Here is a 15,407-nt window from a genome sequence, read left to right on the forward strand (position 1 = left end):
GGCCGGCAGCTCCTCCCCCCGCGGGCCGGGGAACATGCCGGGGCGAGCGCAGCGCAGCGCAGCCAGGAGGCGGCCAGCTGGTACCGCACCCGGTTCCTTCGGGGGGCAGAGCCTGGGGGCCCCGAGGCGGTGGCAGCGACGGGGGTCCCCGAAGCAGGGCCAGGGACGGAGGCAGAGCCGGGGGACCCCTAGGCAGGGCCAGGGACGGAGGCAGAGCCGGGGATGGAGGCAGAGCCGGGGGTCCCCCAGGCAGGGCCAGAGACGGAGGCAGAGCCGGGGGTCCCCGAGGCGGTGCCAGGGACAGGAGTCCCCGAGGCAGGGCTAGGGACGTAGGCAGAGCTGGGGGTCCTCCAGGCAGGGCCAGGGACGGAGGCAGAGCTGGGGTTCCCCGAAGCAGGGCCAGGGATGGAGGCAGAGTCGGGGGTCCCCGAGGCAGGGCCAGGGACGGAGGCAGAGCCAGGGGGTCCCCGAGGCAGGGCCAGGGACGGAGACAGAGCCGGGGTTCCCGAGACAGGGCCAGGGACGGAGGCAGAGCCAGAAACGGAGGCAGAGCTGGGGGTCCCCCAAAAAGGGCCAGGGACAGAGGCAGAGCCGGGGGTCCCCGAGGTGGTGCCAGGGACAGGGGTCCCCGAAGCAGGGCCAGGGACGGAGGCAGAGCCAGGAATGGAGGCAGAGCCGGGGGTCCCCGAGGCAGGGCCAGGGATAGAGGCAGAGCTGGGGGTCCCCGACACAGGGCCGGGGATAGAGGCAGAGCTGGAGGTCCCCAAGGCAGGGCCAGGGACAGAGGTAGAGCTGGGGTCCACAAGGCGGTGCCAGGGATGCAGGCAGGGCCAGGGGTCCCGAGGCAGGGCTGGGGGTCCCCGACATGGCGCCAGGGATGGAAGCAGAGCTGGGGTTCCCAACACGGTGCCAGGGACTTACCACAGGCAGGGGCGGCTCTGGACATTTTGCCGCCCCAAGCACAGCGGCATGCCATGGGGGGTGCTCTGCCGGTCACCGGGAGGGCAGCAGGCGGCTCTGATGGACCTGCGGGAGGTCCTGTGGGAGGTCCACCGGAGCCGTGGGACCAGCGGACCCTCCACAGGTGTGCCTGCAGGAGGTCCACCGGAGCCACCTGCCCCCCTCCCGGTGACTGGCAGAGAGCCCCCCGCAGCATGCTGCTCCAAGCACGCGCTTGGCGTGCTGGGGCCTGGAGCCTCCCCTGACCTCAGGGACAGATTTACAGCCCGATCTGACTGGAGATGCCCCGCCCCTCTTTTAGGCAGGGTTGGCCAAACAGTGCCAGCAACGTTACTCCGGCTGCTGCCGAATCAGCTGGGCCAGCCCGGTGGAGCCAGATCAATGTGAGTTGGGATGGACAGCAGTGTGAACCAGAGAGAGAGAGAGAGAAGTTTGCCCTCTAGTGGTTTGGCTCATAGGATAAGAGACCTACTACTGCTATCGGGTAGGAGATTCTCTTCCAATTGAGTGTCAGATGCCAGTGGTTTTCATAGATTCCAAAGTCAGAAGGTGAGACATACCAGAGTGCAAGGAACTAGAGGAAGGCCAAGGATGCGTTGGACAGACACAGTGGAGAATGACACAGAACACAAAGGTTTAAAGATGAATGACGTCATGAAGCAGACACAAGACAGGAAGCGATGGAAAGACCTCAGTCTGCCCCACTGTAGATGCTGGGAACATGGCAGGAGGTGGTAAAACCTAGCCCAGGAAACATGATTATCCCCCTCATACAGATGGGGAACCTCTTGGAACAGAGATGACATCACTTGGCCAAGGTTAGCCAGCTGGCCTGTGGCAGACCAGAGGATAGAGCCCAGGTTTTCTGCGTCTCAAGCCATTGGTCCTTCCACTAGGCCACACGGTTGCTATGTGATGCCTAAGTGCCCCCTCCCGCCCCGGTGATGCTTCGGGATAATGGTCGTGCTGGGAAATGGTCACACTAGTCCTAACAGGGCTGGTGAGAGAAATCTCAGGCATGGTCCATGTCCCAAGAAATGGACAGTTTTCTGAGCTGGTGATCACAGCAACTTTACACATGTGAGAGAAGATTGGTGTGTCTCTGTCCTTCCCCACTTCCCAGCTCCCCCTCCCATGAAGCCATTCATGTTTCAGAAGCCAGGTGTGTACTAACACCCCCCGCCCCCACAGGCACAGTCTGTGAACTTTAAGAAAAGCTGTGGGGGTTGGGGACTGTATCTCAGGAACCTCTTGCCCAAATGACCCCATATTTTGACCATGAAACCTACCCTGCTCTCCCATGAAGCTAGGCAAATGTCAAGATAGTCTGTGTACACATGTGGATTTTAGAGCACTGAGAAGAATCATCCTTTAAACAGAAAAGTCTACATGGGGGTGTGGGCAGTTTGTAATTGGTCTCTATGCAGGGGTAACTGGGTGACATGGTACGCGGCAGGTCAGACGAGATGAGTCTGCCTTAAACTCTGTGAATCTGAGACTCCGGCCAGATTGTATTACCAGCTATTTGCGGTGGTCCATTGACCTGACATAGTGGCCTTGTGCTCTCAGAGGGTATCACGCTGCTCTGAGTGGCGGCTTTGGTGATCACATGTGACTCTTGATAGAGCAAAATTATGAACTGAACAACTATGCAAAACTGCTGCATGCCTGGGCTGGTTACTGGGCGGGCCAGTTACTCGAGGCTGAGTCCCTAAGGAGAATAGCAGTTCCTACATTTGCTGATCACGGCCGACCATGTTGCAGCCTCTCAGGCCAGCGCTATGCTGTATTCTTTGTATCTTTTAGCCTGCGGGTCGCTTGGCAGCTGAAGCCAGTGAAATTTGGGGCAAAACCTTGCAAAATTGGCTCATCTAATCAATGATGCAGAAAAGGGACATTGAAGGCCAAGTTATGTAAGCTTTCTTTTAGGTGCTTGTATAGCCCCATCCTGAGGTCTCTGAGCACCCCACAATCTTTACTGTGTTTACACTCACAACTCCCTGTGTAGCAGGGTGATTATTCCCATTGTACAGATGGGAAAGTGAGAGCTGGATGCTGTGTCTACACTGCATCGTGAGGCCGGGCCTGGGGGACCCGGGCTTGTGGTCTGTGTTTCAAATGCTGTGCTTGCATTGTAAACCTGGGCTTGCACTTGCTGGCCACGGATCTCACAGCCGTGCTAACAAGTCCGTACTGCACTACGCAGGCCTTCTGATTCGGGGCTGAGGCTTGAGCTCCGTCCACTCTGCAACAGCCGTGAGATACATAAACCCCTCTGCATCGAGTCCAGCTCCTGGATGAGTGGGTGTCACGGAGTCCCTGGGCGATGCTCTGGAACTGCTCCCCACAAAGCCAGTCAGGACTTTGGGGAGCCTTCTCTCCCTTGGAGCAGACTTGTTCAGGGCAAGAAGCTCCCACGTCTTCACCTCCTGGGTCTGACCTTGGAGCATTCAGCATCCTCTGCCCCTCCGTGCGCTTCCCACAGCAAGTCCGCCCAGGTGGGGTCCTGGGGAAGCCACCGGGTCCTGCACCCCCACTTCGCAGTCAGATGTGACTCTCAGCCAGGCAGTAACACAGAGGTGTAATAGATGACAGGAACACGGTCTAAAACAGAGCTTGTAGATACAGAGAACAGGACTCCTCAGCCGGGTCCATTCTGGGGTCCAGCGAGCCAGACACCCATGTCTGCCCTCATTTCCCATCCCCAGCCAGCCCCAAACTGAAACCCCCTCCAGCGCCTTTGTCTCTTTCCCGGACCAGGAAGTCACCTGATCTCTCTGTTCACCTTTAGCCATCCCCTTGCACGGGGGAAGGGCCAAGGCCATTTGTTGCCAGGAGACAGAGCGTCAGCCATTTATGCACACTGGAGACTTAAGAAATGCATAGGGGAAACTGAGGCACCCACACAGTATTCAGAGGAAACATTAAGAACAATCCCACTTTGTCACAATGGGTGGGTCAGTTTCTGTAGCCTGCAATGTGCAGGAGGTCAGACTAGATGATCGTGATGGTCCCTTCTGAGCTTGGAGTCTATGAGTTTCATGACTACCTCTGTGAAGTCACATTTCTGGTATACACAGACAACAACCCATTGATCTCTGTGCTAACAGCAGCTGAACTTCATGCCACGTGACACTACTGTCTCTCTGTATTGTCCACCTGTGACTTCAGTCTTCATTCCTGGCCTGGCCTGAAAAGCACTGATGTCCTGTGTTGGGACTGTAAGGTGGGAAACTGAGTCATAAATCCACCCAATTTACGCTTAATCAGTTTTCACCTTTATTTATAAGTGTTTAGGAGAATTATTGTCACGTATTGTGTCTGCACATATATTTATGCTAGATAGTAAACAGATAAGATGTAACAGGTGGGGGCCCAAGTTACCAAATTTCAGAGTACCAGGAAGTTCTCTTGTACTTCACGATGGTTATTGTGGCTTTTGACCCCTGGTCTGGTTCTTCAGTCTCATTCCTTCAGTTTCTGGTCTGGCATTTCTCCAATTTGAGCCTCTCCATCACTTAGAGTCTTAATATTTCCACATAACACATTTATTAACTTTTTCTCCAACCAGCATTAAGCATTTGTCTTTATGTAACCTGTGAAATATGCCTGGGCAAGCTTCAATTTACACAGCATTCGCTGTTTATGCCTTGCCCTTATTTCTACCCATAGAAGGAGCAGTAACATTTAAGCAAATCGATGTAAGAGAAAAAAATTAGCAAGACAACATTCATGCCAGGCACAGTTGGGCTAAGGCCCTGGCCTAAATGTCACCTCATCCAAATTCATTCACTATCCATAATTATCAATTACGAAAGTGGAACTAACAAAGCCCTTAAGTTACCGTTTAACAATTATTCTTCTTTATATTTGTGTCACCATTCAGTATATCTGTATCATCAAACCCTCAATCTTATTCGCGGGGTAGGGGGAGAGGGTTAAAGAGCACCGGGACAGTAAAGTGCCACTATTTCATTTTCTTCAAAAATGGGTTTTTAAGAAACTGCCAGACTACTCAAAATCCACCATTGTGCCTGTGAATCATTTTTTTAAAAAGCTTCAGTGGTAATTTTGCACGTTGCATTTTGAGGGATGCTCATTACTTTAAGTATCAGAGAGGGAGCCGTGTTAGTCTGGATCTGTAAAAGCAGCAAAGAGTCTTGTGGCACCTTGTAGACTAACAGACGTTTTGGAGCATGAGCTTTCGTGGGTGAATACCCACTTCCTCAGATGCATGTAGTGGAAATTTCCAGGGGCAGGTATGAAAATTTCCACTACATGCATCTGAGGAAGTGGGTATTCACCCACGAAAGCTCATGCTCCAATATGTCTGTTAGTCTATAAGGTACCACAGGACTCTTTGCTGTCTTTACTCTAGGGCCATGTCTACATCTAAAATTTTGCAGCGCTGGTTGTTACAGCTGTATTAGTACAGCTGTATAGGGCCAGCGCTGCAGAGTGGCCACACTTACAGCAACCAGCGCTGCAAGTGGTGTTAGATGTGGCCACACTGCAGTGCTGTTGGGCGGCTTCAAGGGGGGTTCCGGGAACGAGAGAGCAAACCGGGGAAGGAGACCAGCTTCGCCGCGGTTTGCTCTCGCGTTCCCCGAACAACCCTGCAAACCGCAGGGAAGGAGACCTGCTTGCTCGGGGTTCCGGGAACGAGAGAGCAAACCGGGAAAGGAGAACAGCTTCGCCGCGGTTTGCTCTCGCGTTCCCCGAACCACCCTGCAAACCGCAGGGAAGGAGACCTGCTTGCTCGGGGTTCCGGGAACGAGAGAGCAAACCGGGAAAGGAGACCAGCTTCGCCGCGGTTTGCTCTCGCGTTCCCCAAACCACCCTGCAAACCGCAGGGAAGGAGACCTGCTTGCTCGGGGTTCCGGGAACGAGAGAGCAAACCGGGAAAGGAGACCAGCTTCGCCGCGGTTTGCTCTCGCGCTCCCCGAACCACCCTGCAAACCGCAGGGAAGGAGACCTGCTTGCTCGGGGTTCCGGGAACGAGAGAGCAAACCGGGAAAGGAGACCAGCTTCGCCGCGGTTTGCTCTCGCGTTCCCCGAACCACCCTGCAAACCGCAGGGAAGGAGACCTGCTTGCTCAGGGTTCCGGGAACGCGAGAGCAAGCCGGGGAAGGAGACCAGCTTGATTACCAGAGGCTTCCTCCTTCCACGGAGGTCAAGAAAAGCGCTGGTAAGTGTCTACATTGGATTACCAGCGCTGGATCCTCTACACCCGAGACAAAACGGGAGTACGGCCAGCGCTGCAAACAGGGAGTTGCAGCGCTGGTGATGCCCTGCAGATGTGTACACCTTCAAAGTTGCAGCGCTGTAACTCCCTCACCAGCACTGCAACTTTCTGATGTAGACAAGCCCTAAGACATTCATGGTCATTGGTTTCCAACATCTGTCTTGATGCCCTCCACCAGGACAGGACCAGGTACCTGACTCCTGGAGGACTATTCCTGCACCTGAAGTAAAGGGTATGTGCCATCCACAGGGTCCAACAAACAGCTGCCAACCCAGAGTGGTGGACCAGTTAGGAGCCCCTCCAGAAACGATCTTCACCTCCTATGCCTGCTTCACCAGTTCGGATGTGACTTCTCTACCGCAGCAGAACAAATTAGAAGGTACAGACCCCAGTGTAAGGGATTTCACTTCTGCCCTGGACAAGGGAAGGCTGGAGTTATTGGAGAAGTCTTCTCAGCTAGATATGGGAGTAAACTTACCCGGAGAAGCAAGTTGCTGCATCATGTAAGTCAGGGGTCCCAGGCCCTGCAGAAAGTTAGGTTTAGGAAGATTCCTTTTTGCCATGAAGACCTGGGTCTCCTGGGAGAGGACAAGACACTTGACTTAGTGAACTCATGTGGCACATCGTGTAGAGAAGCATTGCAAAGCTTGCTCATGGCACATGCAGAGGAAAACGTTACCCAAAACATCTGTCCTTTGGTCAACATTATCAGCCGTGGAACCACTGGATCTTGTCTGTATGGACTTCCTGAGCTTGGCGGATGATGGTGACAATACTGGACACGTACTAATGGTGACAGATCTCAGATCTTTCCCACCAAGGACCAGAGAGCAACCACCGGTGCAAAAGGATTGTGGGAAAAGGACTTTGTTCTCTATGGCCTGCTCTGTAGCATCCTCCCAGCTCCAGGGAGAGATTTCAAGAGCCACCTTGCCAAGGAGCTACTGCAGATGGCTAGTGGAGAGGAAATCCTGAACCACTTCCAACAGCCCTCTAGGACACCTATAGCCAGAGAGGTTTAATCGGGCACTTTGCACCTTGATTAAAACATCCAAATGGAGCCAGCATGTCAGATTTGTAGTTTATTCCTAGACTTGCCCAAGGAACGAGTCCACGGGGTAGTCCCCTGGAGATGTGAGGTTTGGGAGAGAGGCTAGACAGGCTGTGGATGTGTGCTTTGCAGCATCTGCTGATGGTGCTTGCCCTGAAACCGACCTCCAGTGTGTCACCCGGCTGAGAGCGCGATTGAGAGAAGCATCTGAAGCTGTAAGGAAAAGCAGAGTCTAACCAAGCCGGATATGATAGGGGCCTGAGAGATCCAGCCCTCCAGCCCGGAAACCGAATCTTGATACAGAACATTGGTCTCCAGAGAAAGCATAAAACTGCAGACCCTTGGAAAGCTAAACCTACGTCATAGACGTTGCCAGGCCTTCCAGCCTGGGGAGGGCTGAGCAAGGTTCTCCACAGACACCAGACGTTGCCTGTTGGACAGCTTGTCCCCTGCACTACGACTGTGGTACTGGCACCTCTCCCAAGGCGTCCCACAGTCACAAGTGCCATCTCCTGATACAGCTCACCCCGGTTACACCCGAGGAAGAAACTGGCACTGCTGGCAGTGACCGCGAGCATAGTTTCCCCATACTGAAGATTAGTCTATGAATGCATCGCTTTTTTGGTGTTCCGGTGGGATGAGCCCGGGGGGGCGTCTGAAACCACAGATCCAGAAGATCCCCCATTACCTGACCAGACCATCCTGGATGCCCCGAACACTTCATTCCACTGAGGAATCCAGAGGCAGCAGCAGTGGATAGAGAGGAGAAGGGAGAAGTTGTGCACCAAGGCCCGGAGCTTGGGGTGGGGAGCACATGCCCTGCTGCTACAGAAGAGCCATGACCACCTGGGCGCTCTGGTCCGGAGATGACGCCTGTCATCTGTATAACCCTCGACGGTGTCTTCTCTGGCGTGCCTCTCTGTGTGATCCACACGTGGGTGCCCGGAGCAGGCTGCCTGGTACCGGTTAGCCTCATGTTGTCCTCCAGTTTGAGCAGGGCGCTGGATTTCTCTGTGTTCATTCCGTTTGTTATTAGATTGCCAGCAGTCAGCCTTAGAGAGCCGTGTTTGGAATCAGTTAGCAGGAGCCTGGGCTCCACGGCCTCGCTTGGCTGTATTCTGTAGCACTTCCTGTTCACCCTGAAGTGTGTGATGTGGATACCCAGTTTCCTAGCCAGCGGCAGGGTGCAGCCCCCGCCTAGCCCCGCTCCTTGGCATCAGCTCTCAGGGGCTATGCCTAGGGTGACCAGGTGTCCTGATTCTGTAGGGACACTCACGATATTTGGGGCTTTTTTTTTTATAGGGGGCTGGTCACACTAGCTCTGGCAACCCAAGCGCAGCGCTGGTGGCCCCTCGGGCTCTGTGCCCTGCCCTCCTCCCACCATGCTCGCCAATTCCGGGCTGAGGGCACAGACTCGCAGTCGCCGCTGGGGGCGGACAGGGTGGCTGCGGCGCGGTTTGATCCGGACGAGCAGCGCCCCGGGCCAATGACAAACCGGAGCAGCGCGGCTTCCGCCAGGGAAGGGGGCGGGGGCAGCACCTGCAACGAAAGTGATTTGGGGCGAGAGGCCAGAGAGCGAGCGCAGCGCCCGGGGCTCCCTGCGGCCGAAGGGAGATCGCCAAGGGCTCCGACACCGCGCTGCGCGGGGCAGGCGGCGAGCAGAATCCGGAGTGAGACCGGATCAGCCCCGGCCCCGGCGCGGTCCAGGCTGGGAGCCCCCTTGGAGTCAGAGGCCCCTGCCGCGCCCGGGGGAGAACAAGTAAGAGACTTGGACACCGGGGGGGGGGATGATTGATCCTTGTCTTCCCAGGCCCTGCGTCCTGCTCCCAATCAAGTCCCCCCCCCCTTTCTCTGTTAGTGTCTCCACTCTCCTCCCTTTTGCTTTGATGTCTCTGCTCGTCCCCTCTGTGCTGGGCTGTGCGCTGCTGTATGACCTGGTCGGATTTCTCTAGGGATTGCCCCCCCCGCACCTCCCCGCCGTGCACTGACCCAGCGAGCCCTCGCCAGGAAAGGCACATGGGCACCAAAATATATCTATAGCCCAGGGCACCTCCTAGGCAAGGCTGGAGGCCCCTTCCAGCAGTGATGAGGGCAAGCCCAGGTAGGGGTTTTGCCCTGTCCTGGGGATCCTGCTGGCGGGGTCAGATTGCCCACAGGGGAGCGCCAGGCAGCACTAGCTGTCCCACTTGAGTTGTGCCAGGCTTTGCCCTCAAGTTCTCACCACGGGCCCTGTCCTGGGCCACATCCTGCCCTCGGGCTGCCCGAATAACGGCTGCTGGATCAGTGCACTTGTGTCTTTGGGAAAACAGATCCGAGATCCCCACTCAGCATTTCATACCTGCAGAGCCCCTGGCTGGATTATCCCAGATCCCCTGGCATCACACTGCAAACTCCCTGGCCAATCCAACACCCGGCTTACGCAACTGTCCTTGGAACGTCCGTGCACGGGATGGTTGGGGGGTGTCCGAAGCCTGGACTGTCACAGGGTGGAATCTGGGTCCTACTTTCCATTCAGATTCCACTTATAAAGGGTTAATAAATACTGAACAGAGGCTATCGTGGTGAGTGGCGTGGGCTGCAGATGTTTAAAGCAGCAGTAGAAGGTGCTGCAGCTGGGAGATAAGCAACCTATTGACCCACTGGAGTCTCTAACAATTGACTGGTCATTTATCAGCCCTGTATCCATGGAACCTTCCTGTCAAACGTGACCGGAATCTGTTACTCAAAAGCCTGTGGCCTCTGTCACTGGCCAACTATTTGGCTACTCGGTGACTGATCATAGAATATCAGGGTCATAAGGGACCTCAGGAGGTATCTAGTCGAACCCCTGCTCAAAGCAGGACCAGTCCCCGATGAAATCATCCCAGCCAGGGCTTTATCAAGCCTGACCTTAAAAACCTCTAAGGAAGGAGATTCCATCACCTCCCTAGGGAACACATTCCAGTGCTTCACCACCCTCCTAGTGAAATAGTGTTTCCTAATATCCAACCTAAACCTCCCCCACTGCAGCTTGAGACCATTGCTCCTTGTTCTGTCATCTGCTACCACTGAGAACAGTCTAGATCCATCCTCTTTGGAACCCCCTTTCAGGTAGTTGAAAGCAGCTTTCAAATCCCCCCTCATTCTTCTCTTCTGCAGACTAAACAATCCCAGTTCCCTCAGCCTCTCCTCATAAGTCATGTGCTCCAGCCCCCTAATCATTTTTGTTGCCCTCCGCTGGACTCTTTCCAATTTTTCCACATCCTTCTTGTAGTGTGGGGCCCAAAACTGGACACAGTACTCCAGATGAGGCCTCACCAATGTCAAATAGAGGGGAATGACCACGTCCCTCGTTCTGCTGGCAGTTTTCCTACTTATACAGCCCAAAATGCCATTAACCTCCTTGGCAACAAGGGCACACTGTCGACTCATATTCAGCTGTAATCCACGTCCTTTGCAGAACTGCTGCCGAGCCACTCGGTCCCTAGTCTGTAGCAGTGCATGTGATTCTTCCATCCTAAGTGCAGGGCTCTGCACTTGTCCTTGTTGAACCTCATCAGATTTCTTTTAGCCCGATCCTCTAATTTGTCTAGGTCCCTCTGACTGATTAGGGGCTGTTGCCTCTTTCTGGCTTGACCTGACTCTTGTCATGGTGTGACCCCCTTTGGAACAAAGTGCAATGAAATATACGAAGAACCATAGCGTGAAACTCCCTTTTAATGCAGTAGAATGACACCCCCGTTGTCCCACGGTACTGAAATGTACCAGCTGGGATTCCAGCTTAGGGCATAGCCGGTCCGGCTCCTGTTTGATCTCTGGTCTGACTCCCCTGGATGTTAATGGTGGCAGGATTGGGGCCCCGATTGAAAATTCCACCTCTGTCGCCAGACTCCTGTCTGTGTCCGGCTGCAGAGAGGAGGGTTTAAAGGGCTCCTGCCTCTCGTTACATGAAGCCGGTGGAAGGGATTTGGGACCATTCGTACCAGAGTTCCTGTTAGCTGGCTCCAAGGCCGTCTCTCCCAACCTGTACTCGCTGGCTGTGATGTTACAGAATTGCTGCCTCAGCGCTGCATGTAGAGATCACTCGATCTGAACCCCGGAAGGACTTGGGGAGAGCGATTAGCTATCTGGGGCAAAGATGAATTAGCCAGTCCTTGGCATTTAAGATGCTGTAATTGAATTGAGTCTTTGGTTGCTGGGATCTGCCTTGTGTTGAGTCTCTCTTATTGACCTGGCAGAAATATTGCCCTGGGCATCTTGGAAGGAGGGTTCCCATGGTGGATCTGTTCTGAGCTGAACTCCACATGTCGGATCCAGGCAGTGAGCAGAGATCATAACTGCAGGTTTTTTCTCTCCCGTCTCCAGGTGCAGAGAGAGACAGCCTGAACCTTATAAAAGCATCATGTCATACCCCTGCGATCCCCCTCCCTACAGTGATAAGAACCCCCTCATCCCGCTGCAGCCTGAGGACTACTCACAGCTGGGACCCTCTGCTGTGGAGTACCTGCAGCCTCCGGGGTACCCGCAGCCGGGAGGCAATCCTGGGGCCTCCGTGCAACCTGCAGCCTGTGCTGGGGGCTACCTGGTGCCCGGAGGATATGCACCCTCGGCAGGCTATCCACAGCCAAAGGGCCCAGAGGCCCCCCGGCCAGTGCTTCCCATGCACTTAGGTAAGTTGAGCATTCACAATAGGATGCATCTTGTTGGGACGCTGCACAGAAACCCACCGAGCTTAGAGGGCTACAGAGACCAGCTTACAGCTTCTGAGACCAGAGCAAACCCCCTGGGCCATCAATGTGCTGAAAGAGACAAGGGTCCACCCGGGTTTCAGTCGTTCTTGGTCCCATTCTGCACGGAGGCAGGTCACCCCAGGGGCTGGATCAAAAAGAGTAACAAGGGGCAGGATTCTGCTCTCAGGGGAGGGGGCCAGATGGACCGTCAGGGTGGCAGTGCCCATGTGGGACCAGAGGAGTGAGGAGTGCAGGGCAGAGGAGACAGTGGGGTGAGGGGAAGGGGGTCTCTGGAAGGGCAGGGTAATGGATACGGTGACTTGGGCTCTGCAGGACCTGGTGTGAGTGGGGAGGTGGGGGAATTTCCTTGACCCCCTGGGACAGATGGGCTCCGCTTTGTCACTCACCCAGATCTGATAGAGAGGAGACGTCCCGGTAAAAGGCAAAATATTCCAGTCTTCAGTCCTGCCGCGTCAAAGCTTACTCCTGGGGGAATTCTGAGCCAAAAAAATAAAAATTCTGTACACAATATTTTAAAATTCGGTATATTTTATTTGTCAAAGTAATACAGTACGATCACGCCAATTTCAATTATTTTGGTCATTTATTTCAAAATCCCTGTCAGCAAATATGTGTGTAACAATACAGATGACAAAAAAGATTCAAGAAATGTTTTTTGACAAATAGATTCCTTCCTAGGCTTATTAATACAGAATTTGGAGTAATAATTCATTTAAATTACAACACACAACCGTATTTCCTGCCCCCGTCAGAAGCATTGCAAAGGCTTGAGGGAGTCAGGGGTAATGGAGGGGCTGAGGGAGAAGGAAGGAGCCTCGGAATGAACTTGGAGGGTTGTTGAGTGTGAGTGGGAGAAGTATAGGCAGGGTTTTTTTGTGAGGCAGGGGGATTGTTAGGGAGTTGGGGAACCTCCCCCATGCAGACTCTGCCTGATCTCTAACTTCTCCCATTCAGTCAGGTGCATCTACCCATCCCCATGTGTCCCTGTACCCCCACACCTCCGTCCCCATGTGTTCCTGCTCCCCCACTTCCATTCAGCCCCTGCCTGAGTCTGTCCCCCTTGACTCGCCCTTCTGAACCCCAGTCTGTGTGATTTCCCCCAGCAGCCCTGGGTGCCCCGCTTTGTCTGTGTCCCACCCACATCCTGTGCCTATTCACCTGGCCCTACGGGCAGGGCACTGTAAGGAACGCAGCATCTCCTCCCTATCAGCTGTTGGCTGCTACAGCCGGTGGGCCGGCTGCCCTCTGTTCCGCTGCCACAGCAGCCCCTAGTGGGCGAAAGGCATAACTGCAGCGCCTCTCTGGCAGAATGTATTTTCTGGGGAGGAAAACAAAATCTGTCGGGGACATGAATGCTGCGCGTGAGCAGCGGCACAGATTTCCTCCAGGAGTAAAATCTGGGCTGAGCTTGGCACCAGCCAGGCCCGACAGCCAGCTGCAGTGTCAGATCACCTCGACCCATAGATTTGGAAGCTGGCAAGACCGTGGGGCAGCCTCTGATACTGCAGGGTTTGGGAGAAGGAATTGGGGAAACACCCCCATGCTGCTGGGGGATAATCCGGGGACAGTGGCCACTGTGCAGAGAACAATCTGTTCTGGTCCCCTCCCCTACCCGAGGGTCCCGACTGTGCCCTGTTGTGACGAGGCAGCCACAGCCTGACCCCTTACATGGCTGCACAGAAATAGTCTCAGCCAGAAGGAGGTGGGGTCTGATGGGGGAGGGGAGGACACCCTGAAACACTTGACTGACGGGCCGAGCCCAGAGGGGACAGGGAAAGGATATGGGGCCGCTAGAGAGGGGGGACGGTTACTTCCCTGCACCTTGTGCCAGATGCACCCCAGGCCTCACCCTGCCACATGTCAGGTTGGTGTCTTCTGTCTGGGTCTATCCCTCTCAGCCATGCTGTCAGCGAGGCACTTGCTGGGGCCGAGGGGCCGTTGGGCTGGGACGTCCCATGGGGCAGTCCGCTTGTGGGGAGAGGCGGTCGGGGAGGGACCCCGGACATGTGCCAGATCAGCAGGGACCCAGGAGAGCCGATGCTGCCCAGCCATGCCAGCTCTCAGGCGCTGAAGGCTCAGCGCTCCCCTTCTGTTCTTCCAGGGGACACCAGTCTCCCCACAGGGAACAGCTACATTGTCACCAGCTTGAGGGATGACGTCGTCAGGACTGTTGACTGGGACGACAAGAGAGTGCGACACACCTTCATCTGCAAGGTAACTCGAGCTCCTGGGGTGCAGGGTGGGGAGCCTGAGGCTGGGAGGTGTGGGGTGGTGCTCCCTCCAGACTCTGGCCCCCAGGAACAGGCTGCGGCCGTGTCATGGTATTCTACCCCCAATCTGAACCGTAGAGTCCAAAAAATTGGGGTACCAGCATGAATTCCTCTAAGCTTAATTACCTGCTTAGATCTGATACGCTGCCACCAACCAGGAATTCTAGTGCCTGGTACACTCAGGTCCCCCCAAAACCTTGCCCGGGGACCCCCAAGACTCAGACCCTCTGGATCTTAACACAAGGAAAGTAAACCCTTTCCCTCACCGTTGCCTCTCCCAGGCTTCCCCTCCCTGGGTTCCCCTGGAAGATCACTGTGATTCAAACTCTTTGAATCACAACACAGAGAAATCAGGTTGGTTCCCCGCCCCGCTTCTCTCCCCCTCCCAGGCGTTCCCTCCCTGGGTTATCCTGGAGAGATAGACAGATTCAAGCTCCGTGAATCTAAAACAAAGGGATTCCACCCTTCTCCCCTCCCTTCTCCTTCCCTGTTAAGTACAGACTCAATTCCCTTGAGACTCAACAAGGGGAAAAAAACAGGTCTTAAAAAGCAAAACTTTTAATAAAAAGAAAGGAAAAAAAAGTAAAAGTTGTCTCTGTAATTTAGATGGTAAAAGTTACAGGGTCTTTCAGCTTATAGACACTGGAGAGAAGCCCCCCCCCAGCAAAATACAATCTAAAATACTTCCAGCAAACTACACATTTGCAAATACAGAAAACAATCAAAAGACTATAACCGCCTTTCCTACTTAATACTCACTATTCTGAATATATAAGAGACTGTAGCAGGGAGATTGGCAAGAAACCTGGTTGCACGTCTAGTCCTTTTCAGGACCCAGAGAGAACAAAGCAAAACCCAAAAAACACAAACAAAGGCTTCCCTCCACCAAGCTTTGAAAGTATCTTGTTTTCTGATTGGTCCTCTGGTCAGGTGTTTTTGGTTCCCTGTTTGTTAACCCTTTACAGGTAAAAGAGACATTAACCCTTAACTATCTGTTTATGACAGGCTGGTGGGGCGAGCCTGGCACCTGGGTACCAGTGTGGGTCCGGAGGCCTGTGGCTGGCGTGTCTGCGTGGCGAGGCCAGCAGTTAGGGGCAGTGTCAGGCTCCCATGGCTGCAGGGCCCCCTTAGTGCTGGTGGGGGCTGGAGGC

At 54.6% G+C, this 15,407-nt stretch overlaps 1 long non-coding RNA gene across 1 annotated transcript; it reads left to right on the plus strand.

The window, feature by feature from the left end:
- Positions 1-15: 15 nt before the first annotated feature.
- On the plus strand, positions 16-14,189 carry LOC115659987. The gene is made up of 4 exons (XR_004002681.1): positions 16-80; positions 1,262-1,444; positions 11,601-11,905; positions 14,088-14,189. It is a non-coding gene; the product is annotated as an uncharacterized LOC115659987 (long non-coding RNA).
- Positions 14,190-15,407: the final 1,218 nt, after the last annotated feature.

The sequence above is a fragment of the Gopherus evgoodei genome, chromosome 11, assembly GCF_007399415.2.
Source record: "Gopherus evgoodei ecotype Sinaloan lineage chromosome 11, rGopEvg1_v1.p, whole genome shotgun sequence".
Lineage (NCBI taxonomy): Eukaryota > Metazoa > Chordata > Testudines > Testudinidae > Gopherus > Gopherus evgoodei.